We start from the raw sequence: 15954 nt of genomic DNA on the forward strand, positions 1-15954 counted from the left end.
TGATTAAAATATAAATCAAATCAAATCAAATCAAATTGTATTTCTATAGCACATTTAAAAACGATTTTCAGTCGAGCCAAAGTGCTGCACATGCAGATAATAAATAACACATTCCTACCGATGTAAACAGAAGACAATAAATTACAACATCAAATATAAAAATCAAACACAGGGAAGTGTCATGAGTCGTGCTCTGCTCTGATTAGAAGGCCAGGGTGAAGAAGTGAGTTTTTAGTTTAGATTTAAAAACCCCTAGGGTCTGGGCCGACCTCACATGGAGGGGCAGAGTGTTCCAGAGCCTAGGGCCAGCCGCCGCGAAGGCTCGGTGCCCTCTGGTTTTTAGCCTGGTTTTACTGCACTACCAGTAGCAGCTGGTCAGCAGACCTTAACGCTCTGGCTGGGGTGTAGCGCTGGAGGAGTTCAGCTATATAGGCCGGAGCCAACCCATTTAGTGCTTTAAAAACAAATAAAAGGATTTTAAAATCAATTCGGAACAGAATTGGAAGCCAGTGTAGTGAGGCCAGAATTGGGGTGATGTGGTCACGCTTTTTGTGGCCAGTGAGGAGACGTGCCGCTGCGTTCTGCACTAGCTGCAGGCGTTTAATTGAGGCCTGGTCCATAACCACGTATAGAGCGTTGCAATAATCGAGTCTCGAGGTCACAAAGGCGTTGATAACCCTCTCCAGGTCTTTAAAAGATAAAAAAGACTTGGTTTTGGCCAATACTCTTAATTTAAAAAAGCAGGATTTCACTACGCTGCTGACCTGCTTGTCGAATTTAAAAGTGTTAGTAAAGGTCACTCCAAGATTCATGAGAGGGGAGGATGTTTGTTTTAAGAGGACCCAGAATGTCAACAGAAGAGGCTGGAGGTTGGGGTCCAAAAAAGATGACCTCAGTCTTGCTCTCGTTAAGGTTAAGAACATTTCTGCTCAGCCAGGACTTCATTTCTGTCAGGCAATCCATCAACTGCTGTAGTGAGTGTTTATCATTTCCTTTGAGAGGCAGATAAATCTGAACATCGTCAGCGTAGCAGTGGAAGGGAATGTTACGTTTTGTGAGGATTGAACCTAGGGGCAGTATATACAATAAAAATAGGATGGGGCCCAGGATAGAGCCTTGGGGAACCCCACAAGTAAGAGGGGCCTTTGCAGAGGAGAAGGCACCTAGCTGCACTGAAAAACTGCGGTCTGTCAGGTAGGACCTGAACCATGCAAGGGCAGAGCCTGTGATGCCAGCGGACTGTTCAAGCCGTGACAACAGGATGCTATGGTCCACAGTGTCGAAGGCAGCTGTTAGGTCTAATAGCACCAGGACAGCTGGGCTACCTGAGTCGGCGGCTAGGAGCAGATCGTTAAAAACTCTTAAAAGGGCTGTTTCAGTGCTGTGCATTGGTTTGAAGCCAGACTGAAACTTTTCATGGATTCCATGTGAGATTAAAAAAGACTGCAGCTGGGCGTAGACTACTCGCTCCAGGGCTTTGGATAAAAAAGGTAGCTGGGAGATGGGCCTAAAATCTGCGGGAATTGAGGGGTCGAGATTTTTCTTTTTTAGCAGTGGCTTGACCACAGCATGTTTGAAGGCAGCTGGGACGCAACCTGAGGTAAGAGAGGTGTTTATGAGTAATAAAATACTTGCTCCAACTGAATCAAAAACATCTCTGAGAAGGCGAGAGGGAATGCTGTCTGAGGTGCAGTTTGTCGGCCGCAGGTGCTTGACAACATCCGAGAGAGAAGAGAGGGATACAGGCTCAAAGTGGTCGAGGACAGCAGGGCACAGAAAAGGAGCAGGATCTGGGGTAGCACTAGTGTGGGCTAGCCTAAGGGCAGATACTTTTTCATTAAAAAATGTAAGAAACCTATCACAGAGAGTAGTTGATGGCACAACCAAAGAAGCATCACAGGGATTTATGATCGAGTTGATGACATTAAAAAGAACCTGAGGTTTCTGGCTGTTTTTAGAGATTAACAGAGAAATGTGCTCTGTTTTGGCTGCTTTGACTGCCGTCTGGTAGTCGGAAAGACAAGCACGAAGGATTTCTAGGGAGACATGGAGTTTATCCTTCTTCCATTTTCTCTCTGCACGCCTGCAAGCGCGTCTGAGAGCACGAGTACAGTCATTGAGCCACGGCTCTGAGAGTACTTTGGTGCGTCTAAGCGTAAAAGGAGCAACAGAGTCCAGTATCAGGGTACATGTCGAGTCAAACATGGAGATAAGCTCATCAGCACTAAAAGCACAATTCATCTCTAATTTACAGATCGGAGAAACATTAAAAACATCAGAAAACTGTGAGGCAGTCAAGGGGTTAATCAAACGCAGACGGCGCGCAGGGGCTCGCGACTCGACCCCTGCGGAAGGGATAGAGTAATATAAGAGTTTTTCCTGTAAACCACATACTTTAAACTAAACTAAAAGCAGACAGGAAGCCAGTGTAAATACCTCAAAACTGGAGTGATATGATCCACATTCTTTTTTTCAGTGATGGCTCGATAGCAGCGTTATGAATAAGCTGCAGCTGTCCAATCTTTTTTTAAGTAAGACCTTCAAAGGACATCATTACGGCCCATCCACACGGCGGCGTGCGTTGAAGCTTCAACGCTTCTGCCCATTCACTTTGAATGGGGTGACGTCACGCTTTGCCGAACTGCATTGTGGGAGCGTCGTTTCGCTTTGCTCGCATTGCTCGCTTCAAAAGTTGAGCAATGTTCAACTTTTGAAGCTTTGACGGAAGCGTCAACCAATCAAATCATATGCCAGTACAAGCTCTAGCCAATCAAACCGCGTGGTTGTGTGTCCGGAGCGGGAGATTCATGTGATTGGTTGTTGGTCGAGTTTCAGACACGCCCGCCGGCAAGCTTCAACGCACGCCGCCGTGTGGACGCTGCGTTACAGTAGTTGTATGGTAAACTACTGTAGAGTAGGACCATAATGACTGAAGTTATGCTAGGTATAGAGAAGAGACCCTCTATTTGATTATCTCAGGGATCTTTCCAGGATCAGTAAGCATGTCAATGACGTTGATTGATTGATTGATTGATTGAAAAGTTTATTAACAGCTTGTATATTGGGTACAGTACAGTACAGCTCAAAACATACAATTGTTAAGGGGATGCAGACCAGAGAAAGACTTTCGTCTTGTTTACATCAGGGTCCCCCATTTCCAATTCATCATGTCATTTAAGACATATAAGACATATTTGACATACAGATGGCTTATTTACAATGTACATACAGGTGGTTTTTTACATACAGATTGCTTATTTACACGTAGAGAGGAGCTAAGCCATTGATAGTTTTGAACCATTTGCTAAAATGCAAAACACGGCCGTGCAACATGGTAGATGTGTTGATATGTGTCCTTATACTTGATTTTACAAGATCTCATCATTGTAGACCTTTAATGTCAAAATACATCTGGACACTAAGAGGAAACATTGATTTGTGTTTGCCAGGAAAACTTATTTCCCGTTTGGTTGAATCTTACTTCAAGACATAAATGTGACGAGCTCCATAGGATGTCTTTTCGATATGTCAAGACTGCCTGGATGTGCAATCTGTTAAAGAACTTCTACCTACATTTCCCCCCGATGATGCACAGTCGGTCTCGTATAAAGAAGGAGCTGTCAGGCCTGTCTCAGTCCACCCTCCTCTACCACATTTAGTTTAGTGTTGCAGACTTGTTATTTATCTCCTCCATATTTAATGAGGAGTCACCCTGGGAAGCAGATGGTACATTAGCTGTAATAAACCTAAGCTGACTTCAGTGGTTTGTGAGGGAACACAGAATTGAGCTGTAAAAAGGCCTCGATGTCTCGACGGCCAACATCGTGGAAAGGGGTCGAAAGGTGTCCGGTGGAGGGTGTGTTCGCTTGCTTCGTACGAACAGATTCCTTTCATAACTCTGGACAGCTTCTCATTGCCCCCAGTGAAGCATCATATATTGATGCGGAGAGAACACAACTTACTATAAGCTCTGACCCCTTTGTTCGCGGAGCCAGCACTAAAGTTGCTGAGTGAGGGCTTCACATTGAGCTATGTTTTATTGTTGTGCTCAGCAGAAGTGATTTGACTGTGCACACACTCTTACGCGCTTCTTGAGACTCGCTGACGATCTCATATCTTGAACACTTGGATACAAAAGGGACGACCAGGCGTGCATACGTTTGAAATAAATCCTTTTACTTTGTTTGTGAAATAGACAAACACAAGCACATTACTGCAACGTGACTGCACATTACTCAGAAAGATTCACAATTTAGTTACAGATGGTTACACTCCAGGCGTTAGTCAATATTAGCTAGCAGATGAAACTTTGACAAAATACGACATAAATATATTATCTGCATTATCGTTTTACATCTGTGTCACTACTTTTATACAACCTTTCATCGCTTAAGCTTACCTGACATACACAAACACAAGCACACATCACTGCAACGTAGCTACATACCCTCGGCTAGGTCTAATTAGTGATGCTTTTAACTCTCCTGCGTTTCATCTAAACTTTCTAAAGGACCCCTCAGCTGCCCTCTGTGCCTGTGTGAGCTTTACTCCTTGTAACTAAAACTTTGACATTGCACTTGATCATATATCCCACGAGTTATAGGTTGATTAAATAAAGAAAATACAACATATAAAGTGCTCTGGCAACATAACACAGTTTGATGTCCATTACTAATTAGTGATGCTTTTAACTCTCCTGCGTTTCATCAAAAGCAGTGGTTCTCAACTGGTCAGGCCTCAGGACCCACTTTTTCCTTTGTCAATAAATCGCGACCCGACATTTCGAACCACTCAAATCTATTCAACAAAAAATGGTGCTGTAATATATACGCTTTGCAGCATACAATATTAATTCAAGTGAAGTACAGTGCATATGTCCCGTATATCCCTTCACAGAACAAAATATGCTTTTAAATAAGGTTTAATGAGATGCTGGAATCAAAGCTGAACTGTATAAAAAGGCACATGCTGAAAACCCAACCCCAGCAGGGGGTCGGGGGGATTATTCCCCAGGAGATTTTTAGAAATACTAACATATAAATTCATTCTGGTACACTCTGAGAAGAAAATAAATAAATCTATTTCTACCCGACATGTTAATAATATTTTATGCCATTGTTTGTTTTTCACTTTCTTCTGACAGCTTGCTGCTCCTCCTCACAGAGAGAAGAGCAAAGAGGAGTCTGTGAACTACTTTAAATTGTGGGTAAGGGGAGATAGCCCCCATTGTTCTGTGACCCGTCAGTCATCAAACCGGGGGTCGTATTTAATTACGTTTTAATTTCTATCTGAAGTTGTACCCATGGATGTATAAAGAATAGTTATACCGCAAAGTTATTCTCCGTGGGGACTTCCGGCAACAATCTTGATTCTGAAAACCAGAAAACTCGAAAAAACATCAGCAAAGATGTTTTATTGAGAAGATGATCACTACGTGACAAAAGTTTGCAAAACCGTTTATGGTCTCCGGTACTTCCAGTCCAACGCTACTGCATGCACAGCGTTAGAAAATCGGGCCTTCAAAATAAAAGTTTGACTTTTTTCTTCACTCACATCTGCGACCCACTTGAAACGGGTCCGCGACCCACCAGTTGAGAACCACTGATCTAACGGACCCCAGTATGATGTCCATTACAAGGCCAAATATTACTGCGGTTCCAACACCTTCATGTGCAACAAGAAATGCGTTTTAATTCAAATATCATCAAGTTCTGGAGAGCAAGGCAAGACTGGTGAGATGACACAGACGGAAGAACCGTGAACAGGCACCTAGAGATTGAAATATAATCACAGCCATTTCTTGAAAACTATATCTGGCAACAACCATTTATTCCCAGAGGTTACCTTTGCAATCTGTAATTTTATTTGACTGCTTACCTCACAGCAGGGGGTTGGTTTCTGCCTGTGATGTCTGAGTGTATTTCATGTCCTCCATTCACACGTTAGAGAAAGACCAGGCACTGGTGGCAGCTGTGGAGAGAGCCTCTATCTCTCTCTCTCAATGTCTGTGGCTAATTTTGAGAATCAAAGGAAGTAAATGCGCTTTAAGTCTCTGTGTGCAATAGCTTTGAACCTTTATATATATTACAGTCTATGCTTTGAACCCAGGACACCTTGGAGGTAAACACACGCCGGTTTTCGGGGAAGTCAGATTCGGTGGGTGGGTTGAAATGATTCCTCATCTCGATTTTGTGCTTCCAGGATGTACTCGGAGAAAATAATCATGCAGTGCAGCATATCAAATCATGAGAAAGAATAGACATGTCAAAGCTTGTTGCTTGCACAGACAACCTCCATGGTCTCAGGGCTCGCTCTGTGCACTTATTCTCCGACAAATGCCATTGTAAAAGAAGCAGAGGGAAGAGGTCTTAACAAGTTAAAGCGACTCCCAGGAGATGGGGGTGGCGGGGAAGAAGGGCTGTGGATCACTGCAGGGTGTTCATTGAGAAGAATGAATGAATAAATTGAAAGCGATGGCATTCCTGGCGATCTTCGAGGCAATGAGACATTATTGATTTCTAAGGAGAAAACGCATTCTTAATGTGTCCAGGGATCCTGGTTTGTTCTCCATCGTATTCCTATACTCACTCTGTTTCTACAGCTTTTTAGCCAGCGAAAATGACTCGAGTGAAGCTTGATTCACAGCTAAAGCCCACTGCGGCTTCAAAATGCCAGTCTGGCTTTTGGAACAGTGAGCACTCATCTCAATGGACGTGAAGGTATGTCTCAACCATCTGTTCTCTTTTGACACAATGCAGTAAATCACCACTTTATTTCTTTCTTTTTTACCACTAAAAGCCTTTTAGATTTTAGTAGAAAAAGGTTTCGCGAAGATGTTAATCTGTGTTGATATTTAGAGAAAGAGATAAATGCTTTCTGTTAATGCTCCTGCGACTACTTTCACACAAAGAAACACAAGCTGTCTTAAGCTTTGTTTCTTTTAAAAAGTTTAAATTATGAAGGTTCAATGGCAAATTGATTCTTCTTGCAATATATTAGAAGTTAGTGTCGGTATTGGGAAGGGTGTTTTCATATATCTCTGATGTTTATGAATTAAAGAGTTCATATTATACTTATTTTCAGGTTCATATTTGTATGTTGTGCCTCCAATGACATGTTTCCACAATTGTACCTGCAAACTATGTTTGTGCAAATCTTTGTGTTTATATGTGTCCCTGGATGTTGGCTCTATGCAGCTGAGGTTGTGTTTTGAAGCCACCTCGCCTTGGCACTGAGCAATAGCAGAGCAAAGTTATCAGTGCTTTTCATTTCTGGGCTGACACTCTGAAAGATTCGGGGGTTAGGTGGGGAGCCGTGGATTAAAGATCATATCAAAGCCAGCGAATAGGTATAGTGACTCTGGAACGATGGAAGAGATAGAAGATGAAGACAGACTTTGTGGAGATATGGAGTGTAGCCCCAAGTTTATTATATGGAGTACTGATAGGCTGAGGATAGCAATCATGAGGATGGTGTGGTGTGTGGCATAGTTGTGGATCAGCGACTTTGGAAAGTTTCTAACTTTTATGTTCAAGGACACAAAGTAAAAGATTCTACGTATGTTTATGGGACAATTGATTAGAAGGAGTTGCCCCTATAAAACATTGAAAGGGGCATATAGGGAAACTTGGAAACTCCCTGGGACATTCGGTCAGAAAAAAGAACTTGACGGATATTTAGCGAAACGAGGAATTGGGGCACTTTCAGACTGACTTCAGCCAAGTAGAAAAAGATAAGCAATCTCATCCATTTCAATAGACTCCAATATTGCAGCGAGGGTGCTAATGTACGAGACTCTACGGAAAATACCCAATATGACGTGCAAAAAAAACACATTTGACTGCAACTCAACTGGTAATCCGGTAGGGTGCTGCATTGACTGTACATATCTTGTAACCTTGTCAGTGAAAGGAACATTTCTACAGTTTATCTAATGATTGCCACCGTAAATGATACAAAATAATGTCTACAGCATTACATTAGAAGTCATTTGAGGTGCTTTTTAGGTGTCTCTATGTCCTGTTGAGGCGTAGAGACACCCCCATCTTGCTTGCCCATGTAAAAGCCTAAGCTATTGGTGTTGACATTTGAGAAAAGTTTCTTTAAATGTGTTGACAGAAGACAATTCAGGCTAACAGCACATCAAGTAATTGGACTTCAATTTTGATGCAATCATGTAAGAAATACCTTTTCACTTTGTGTTTTGGAGGGGGTGGGGGGTGGGACACTTGTTCCCCTTGAATGGCTGTATATCCAAGAATCGCTTAGCAAAGAGAAGATTAAGTGCACACATTAATCCAGGAGTCAGAGCAATCTTGTAATCCACTCAGTATGCTAATTGCCTGTTCTTTCTCCAGCAAAGGAGTTTACAGGCCATTAAATGGCACTGAGCAGTTGACAAAGGATAGCCAGCATGCTCCCCCACCCACTCTCCCTCTCTGTCTATTTCTTACTTGGACAGGCTGTGGCACACCCACGCATTGGCCTCTAAAGAAATACGAATAATAAAAAAAAAGAAGTGGCACTGTGATTCCAAAGCAGTTATTTATATTTGCAGTATAGGGTAGAAATAGCTTGTGTGTTTCTGCTCCGAGTCGACCTGACAGTGACACAAGTGCTTCTTGAATGAGTTTTTGGTCTTCTTGACATTATATATATAGCCCAGCGTAGCAATGTGTTCCTGTAACATCCGTCCATATCTGACTGCGGTACAAGTAAATAATGAAAGAGCGTTGAGTGCTATTGTCTCCACCATAGTCTCGCACAACTCTCTTTTCCCACTTTGCCCATACACAAGAGAATCGCACCACTACTGCCTGTACAGTCGCCCAAATGGTTTCGACAGCCTCAACATGATGGATGTTTCTTCAGATTGGGTTTCTCTCTACACTGATAAAGCTACCTGGTAACAAAAGCTTCACTAGCAATGTAAAGCAAAGCTGCAGATAATTAGAAGATTTGAGCTTTGTATCATTTGTGGTGCCAACTGCCAAAGAGCGGGGCTATGACGGATGACTCCAACCAGAGAATTCGGCATGAAGCCTGACTCCAAATGTAGCTGGTAATGACCAGAGTGTGTTTTTCAGATGCAGCTAATGAGCATGGCCATTAGACATAAATGACATTTTAAAAACCTGGGGAGTAAGAAAATGAAGAAGTACAACCAGAAAGACTGCCTGTAGGCTGCAAATATGGCTGGAGCATCTGGAGGATGCAGCACTCCTGCTCACATGGATGACCTCCACCCAGAGTGTTGAGGCTGTCACTCATTTCTCTGCTGTTGACTGAGAGGATGGAGGCTCATTACGGGGAAACTGTCAGCACCATTCGCCTAAAATATCCACATGGCAACTCAGGGCTCTGTTCAATTGGCACTTATCCTCTGTGTTTGACAGATAAGCCTTTTATGGGTTTATTATTTTAATTTTCCGATGAGCCCATTTGCAAGGACGTTTTCCCACTCAACAACAGCTTTGACATTGCAGCTTATAATTTGTTGTGTTATGTGTACTCAATCTTTACCTCCATCTAGAAGCCAGAACGAAAATAGTGTGCACTAGAATCCACCAGATGGACTTGTTTTCTTCTGTCTAAACTGTACAGTAGCTCTCAAACATGTGCCGCTAAATCCATAGCACTATACAGGCTTATGTTGCAACCAATCACAACGCACTGTGATTGATTAGTCACACATCTCCAGTTGAATGTGTGCAGATTAGGATGAAATCAGTTGCTGTAGTGTTTGGCTAGAGATATAAAATATATATAATCAACCACTCTGAAGAGATTAGACTGACGGTTCTGATCATTTCATTTCTAAAAGAAAATAACAAGATATAATAAGATAAGGCTCTCAGATATTGAATTCAATGAAGTATGAGATATATGCAGGTTCAAACCTTTACTGATAGTTACGAGTCCTTGCTAAATAAATATAAAATTAAAAACACTTGCGAGCGTGTGTGTGTGTGTGTGTGTGTGTGTGTGTGTGTGTGTGTGTGTGTGTGTGTGTGTGTGTGTGTGTGTGGTCTAGCATTACTATACTTGTGGGGACCTAAATCATAGTTTACATAGTCACGTGTGGGGACTGGCTTCCCTTATGGGGACAAATTGGAGGTCCCCATGAGGGGAATCATTAATTTTAGGGTGAAGACTTGGTTAGGTTTAGGATTAGGGTTAGGGTAAGGGTAAGGTTAAGGGTTAGGGTTAGGCATGTGTTGGTTATGGTTAAGGTTAGGATAAGTCTCCAGGAAATGCATGTAAGTCAATGTAATGTCCCCTGAAGTGATGTATACATGGTATGTGTGTGTGTGTGTGTGTGTGTGTGTGTGTGTGTGTGTGTGTGTGTGTGTGTGTGTGTGTGTGTGTGTGTGTGTGTGTGTGTGTGTGTGTGTGTGTGTGAGTTTAGTCAGTAGATTTACTCTCAGGCAAAAGCACTTGCTCAGACAGAAATGTTAGCATGCTGACAGCTAAAGTTGTTGTTTGCTGAGTGGGTGAAATAGAAATCATTTAATTTCCCACCTTAATGTTTAATGTATTAGATTTTGAGGGTTACAATTAAAATAAAAAATTGCTTTTTTAAGGTGGCTATTTGATGTTTATTATTTTTCTCATGAATAATGTTAGCCTGATGAAAGTGGGAAATGTGTTTCCATGGCGATAAGAAATTCATTACGAAATCCCACCTAAAATGGAAATTGTCAAGATTACAATGTGAAAGGAAAGTTTTCATTGGAATTTTTTTTACATTTTGTCTTTTTTCTTGAGTGTGAGAGTGGGTGTCTGTTTATTTATTTGTTTATTCATTGAACCCTGGCGGATATTTTTCTGTAGTCGCTGTTTTGCATGCGATGGGATGTTGACCTTCACAGATTCTCTTGTTGTCTCTGTGGGTATTCTGAGGTGATAGCTTTTCAGTTGCTGTGAATATGAGGGGGAGTGGTGGGCATGATATGATAAAGTGCAAATGAGATGTTGAGGTATGGCTGTATGTGGGTGGTTGTCTCTGAGGTGGAGATTTTCCTGGAAGCTATGGAGGTCACATTGGAAAACGAGCTGCGAAACCCATTCTGCTTGAGAGAAGTGTTTATTTGACTGAAACATGTACGATCCATCCAACATTACACAACTTAACAACACCTACACCTAAATAAATGGCCTTATTTGCAATAAAACAAAAATGTACAATGTTATTTTTCTAGTTCCATGCTAATCTTTTTTGTATATATATCCAGGAATTACGGGAGACATTGCTTTGAAATAGAGCAACCGGTTAAGGCAAGGCAAGGCAAGTTTATTTATATAGCACTTTTCAACACAAGGCAATTCAAAGTGCTTTACAACAAATGAAAGACATTAAGTTAAAATCAGTCATTTAAAAAGAAAAGCTAATAAAAATAGTTCAATTAAACATTAATGCCCCGGCCACACGAGGACGAAAACGGCCGTTTGCGTTACTGTTTAGTGTCATATATAGACCATTCGGCCATACGAGGACGACCGAATACGGCACTAAACGACTGAGGAAACGATAACGGGTCCCAAGGTGGATAGAACGGCATACGCAACGCTCTGGGGGGTCAAACGGCTCCGTGTGTGCGCCCTATACGATCATTTTCTGATAGTGATTGCGCAATAGCAATAGCCCCGCCTCTCCCCACCTCTTCTGCTCACCTCCGCTTACCCGCGCCATTGCTGATGTGTTTCGCCACCAACAACAACAACAACAATGGCGGATCGCAGAGTTGCTATCGTGCTCCGGACGCTACTGACCATGCTACAGTTCTTTGTGCAACATCTACAGCAGACTTACACATCCGGGGGGGATCTTAATCGCTGCTTTTGTGGATATGGACTGCAGCTTCAGCGATCATTTTTCTGATAATGATTGCGCAATAGCCCCGCCTCTCCCCACCTCTGCTGCTCACCCCCGCGTTAAAGTAAACTGCACACTGAATTCAGATTATTTATCTTTCTCTCGATATGGACATAAACGCGAGTGAAGTCTAATCTGACAGGACGGAGACACCTCAAACTACCTAAACTAGTTATAAATATGTTTATTTTTACTGTCGGCCGGGTCACTCATTACTGGATCAGCTGCTGCATGAGACAGACACTGACGCTGTCCAAAGAGAGGGTGGAAAAAGAGAGGCTCCGTGTATTTTATTATTATATTATATAGAGTCGTTATTCATTTGTTTTAAAGCTCAATAAATAACAAAGAAGACCTTTGACCGGCACTTTTATAATTTTGTCGGAAGATTTCAACTTTAATACACGTTGACTGGCGAAAAACTCTGCCGGTTCCCTCGGCCCCCACCGCGGAGAATAAACAGAAGGGCAACCATGACAACCATGCTTCTTCGCTGCTTTTGTGGAGGAAGTTACAGCGCCACGTACAGGCTCCTGCATATGTACTGCAGCTTCTCCAGCGGTTGGAGCTAAACGGAGCGGTCTCGTGTGGGCAGACACTAGGCTTGTTTGAGACAAGCGAGACCTGCCCAGACCTGCGCAATTTCGATCAACGTCTTGCTCGTGCGTTGCATGATGGTTAGTCATTTTGTCCGACTTGCTCTGGAGGCCCGCCCACATGAGACGTTGAAATCTCGCGGGACAAAGACGCCCGCAGCCTTGAGAGCGAGGCGAGGCGAGTTGGCGCAGTTGCTCTCCACGGGCTGTGGAAGCGAAATGCTTGATGGGAAACGGCTCGCTGGTATCTCGAGCTGAGCGCTCATTGGTGGTTTTTACCCCGTGCTGCTGATTAAACTCTCCAATTGGCTGGGCAAAAGTTTGTTGTTGTTTTGTGTCAGTTTTACGTCGCCACATCCATTCCCATTTTTCATCATTGTTCCACAATGTTTATCATCATGAAATTAATATCCATATATTTTATACTATACTTGCACTGCTTAACGTTTCATACTTTATATATCTTAGCATATTCATACACACTGTTCATACTGCTCTCAGGCTGATATCTAGTGTATTCATACCCCTCACTGTTTATTCATCATTCAATTCATTCTATATGTTATTCTGTAGATTGTGTACATTACTTTTCACTTTACTGCTTGTTGCACCTGGTTAGAAGCTAAACTGCATTTCGTTGTCTCAGTACCTGTAATATGTGCAACAACAATAAAGTTGAATCTAATCTGGAGCAGGAACAAATGTATTTACTTAGTACATATCTGACATTTACGATTAAACACATGTGTGCATTCTTTATAAATGCAAACCGAGTCAAGCCGACTCCGGAGGTGGCGGTATGCACCTTAAAGTTGTTTGCAATCCGCCAAAAAACCGAGAGAAGAAGAAGAAGACGAAGCCGACTCCGAGCATGGACTCCGAGCTGTCCGACTTCAGGCGAGCTTTTTGAGACCTCTCCCGGCTGCGATCGGCTATTCTCGTCTACTTTCGAGGCGAGCCGCAACGCGTCTCAAACAAGCCTACTATCCGGATAACTATTGCGTGTGGACGGAAGCTTGTTTGCGATTGCGTTTGCGTTAATCCTATGCATTTAGCCGTTTTCGTCCTCGTGTGGCCGGGGTCTAAAAGAAAAAGTACATGGATAAAAGTTACAGTGCAGTTTAAGATGTGAATAGTTCAATTAAAAGCAGCGACAAAAAGAAAAGTCTTCAGCCTGGATTTAAAAGTAGTCAGAGTTGCAGCGGACCTGCAGGTTTAGGAACGTGAACAAATCATTAATCCAAAAGAGACTCTATGGTCCATTCCTGTACACAATGTTTCTCTCAAAGAAGAAACATACCGAGCAAAATGTTCAATGAGACCCAGATTTTTAAACAAACCACCAAAATGTTATTGACCAAAAGTGTTAGGTTTTATTAGAGGAAGCTTTTCCTTTTTTTCTGAGTTCATTGTAGCATCCTTTACAAAAGCATCCTTTATGATTGCATCCGTATTGACATTTCTGCAGCACAAAGACCTTTATTTGCTTGGAAACAATTTGTAGAAATTATCCCGCAAAGAGCTTTTCGAGGGAGATTGAGGTTTTGAGTTAAAACCGCACTTGGCAACATAACACATTGTCTCCAGCTCCAAATGGTACAGAGGGTAATTGCTTGAAGGATGAACTTGGGAGGCTGTGGCTCAGTGGAAGGTGCGCTGAACTTCGAATCAGGGGGTTGCAAGTTAGAGTCCCACTGCAGTCAGCATGTCATTGTGTCTCTGCGACACTTCACCCCAAATTGCTCCTGTGGGGATTGGCCACAGTACTGAGTATGTAAGTCACTTTGGATAAAAGCGTCTAACAAGTGACATGTAATGTAATGAACTTCAATTCAGTAGTTATGTAATGTGAAGTTAGTTTACTGAAAACTGTCTGTGTTTAGAGGAGATGGCAGAGTAAGAAGAAAGATAGTTGTTAACATTATTTAGGAGGGATGGGAGAATCACCTTCAAGCTACAGAAGGATTAGGGTCACAAGTATATATTATTATAGTATGTATTTTTTTTCCATTTTTATCACACTTGGCATACACTATTTTAGTTCATCAATTGAGAACGGGAGAATGAAAATAATGATTTGTGGCAATCAAAAACAAGGTATTTAATTAATACTTTGAATATTAAAGGTGGGGTAGGTAAGTTTGAGAAACCGGCTCGAGATACACTTTTTGTTATATTCCATGGAATGCTCTTAACATCCCGATAGCAATAAATACATTAAGTGCTTTGACAATAAATACATAATTAAATGTAATCTGTGGAAGCCGTGGTATTGTAAAAAGCACGACCAATCATCTGAGCCGGCCCGGCTAAAGTAACTGGATGGCCTACCTGCCTGTCAGCCTTCCATCTGGGCACAAACTTATCTCGTGCCCTCATTGGTCATGTGCGCGTTCGTGTGTGTTGGAGGAGGGGCTCTGTGAGGAAGTGGCAGATTATTTCCGGCTGTGTATTTTCAAATTCTAGCGCACTCGAGCCGGTTTCTCCAAAATGACCTACCCCACCTTTAACGTCAGATTTTTTAGATTAAAGTCAGGATTTCCAGAAATGAATTCTGACTTTGTTTCTTGGAATGATGGTTTTAAAAGTAAGAATACACATTTTTTTCTACTTTAGGTCAGAATTATATAATAATTAATAAAACATCAGAATTCAAATTTTTTGTTAGAATTTTGACTTCAATCTCGATATTCTGACTTTAATCTCAGAATTCTGAAAACTAAGACTTTTATCTCAGAATTAAATCTAAAGAAATAGTCACTAGTTCCTAATCCTCTTCCAAACCAATCCAGCCACAGTTTCAGTCAAACCACCATTTATTTTTCTGGGAAAATATGTCCTCGTGTAGCCTCAAGAAAATACTTAAGCTGATCCACTTAATGTCTTTGAGTACTAATGTTAGTTAAAAGCATTGAGGGTAATTAATGGCAAGACCTGGATTATGTTAATAAACACAGTTGACTGCATCCAGCCCCCCTCCCCACCACAAAGCTCCCTTTTTAAACAGGCCCACAAAAACCAACCGAGTGAGGAGGACCCAGCGAAATGAGGTCATCTCCACACGTTCTCCGATCCCTCCATTCTTCATCTCGGAAGCAGGTGGCATATAAGAGGATCTATCTTTGTGAATGGTTTTGAGTCCCCAAAATTACAAACAAACTAAAGGCACGGGATCGATAGAGTGTGTCTCACAGAATGATGAACTGGCACTTCAGAGGGGGAAAATCAATGTTGTGCTCCCTTTCTCTCCCCATCCTCTGATCTCTATCTGTTCTGTTTTGGTCCTCAACTCTCTCCTTCACAGTCCTCATACTGCAGTGTTTAAGTGTGTGCCCACATGTGTGTATCTCAAAGCGGGGTCCTCTCACTCTGATTTAATGGTCCTTTGTTTCTTATTCCTTTTTAGCCTTGAAGACTTTTTTCCACTTTGATGTGTGAGCACACGCTCAAATAATGGCCCATAGGATGTGCAGTGGAAGTAAG

The 15954-nt window shown here is 42.2% G+C and overlaps 1 protein-coding gene across 7 annotated transcripts in view; it reads left to right on the forward strand.

The window, feature by feature from the left end:
- The window catches only part of mgat4c (mgat4 family member C), a 141655-nt gene that overhangs the window by 51093 nt on the left and 74608 nt on the right, over positions 1–15954 (forward strand). The window contains exons 1-2 of one of the 7 annotated variants that reach the window (XM_034205560.1): positions 5969–6156; positions 6602–6719. The exons of 5 other annotated variants lie outside the window; for them this stretch is intronic. The gene's annotated coding sequence lies outside the window, so the exon portion shown is untranslated. Of the gene's footprint in view, positions 1–5968; positions 6157–6601; positions 6720–15877; positions 15950–15954 lie in introns of those variants that run through there. One more of the 7 variants, XM_034205558.1, reaches the window with a different exon arrangement.

Source organism: Gymnodraco acuticeps, unplaced genomic scaffold, assembly GCF_902827175.1.
Source record: "Gymnodraco acuticeps unplaced genomic scaffold, fGymAcu1.1, whole genome shotgun sequence".
Lineage (NCBI taxonomy): Eukaryota > Metazoa > Chordata > Actinopteri > Perciformes > Bathydraconidae > Gymnodraco > Gymnodraco acuticeps.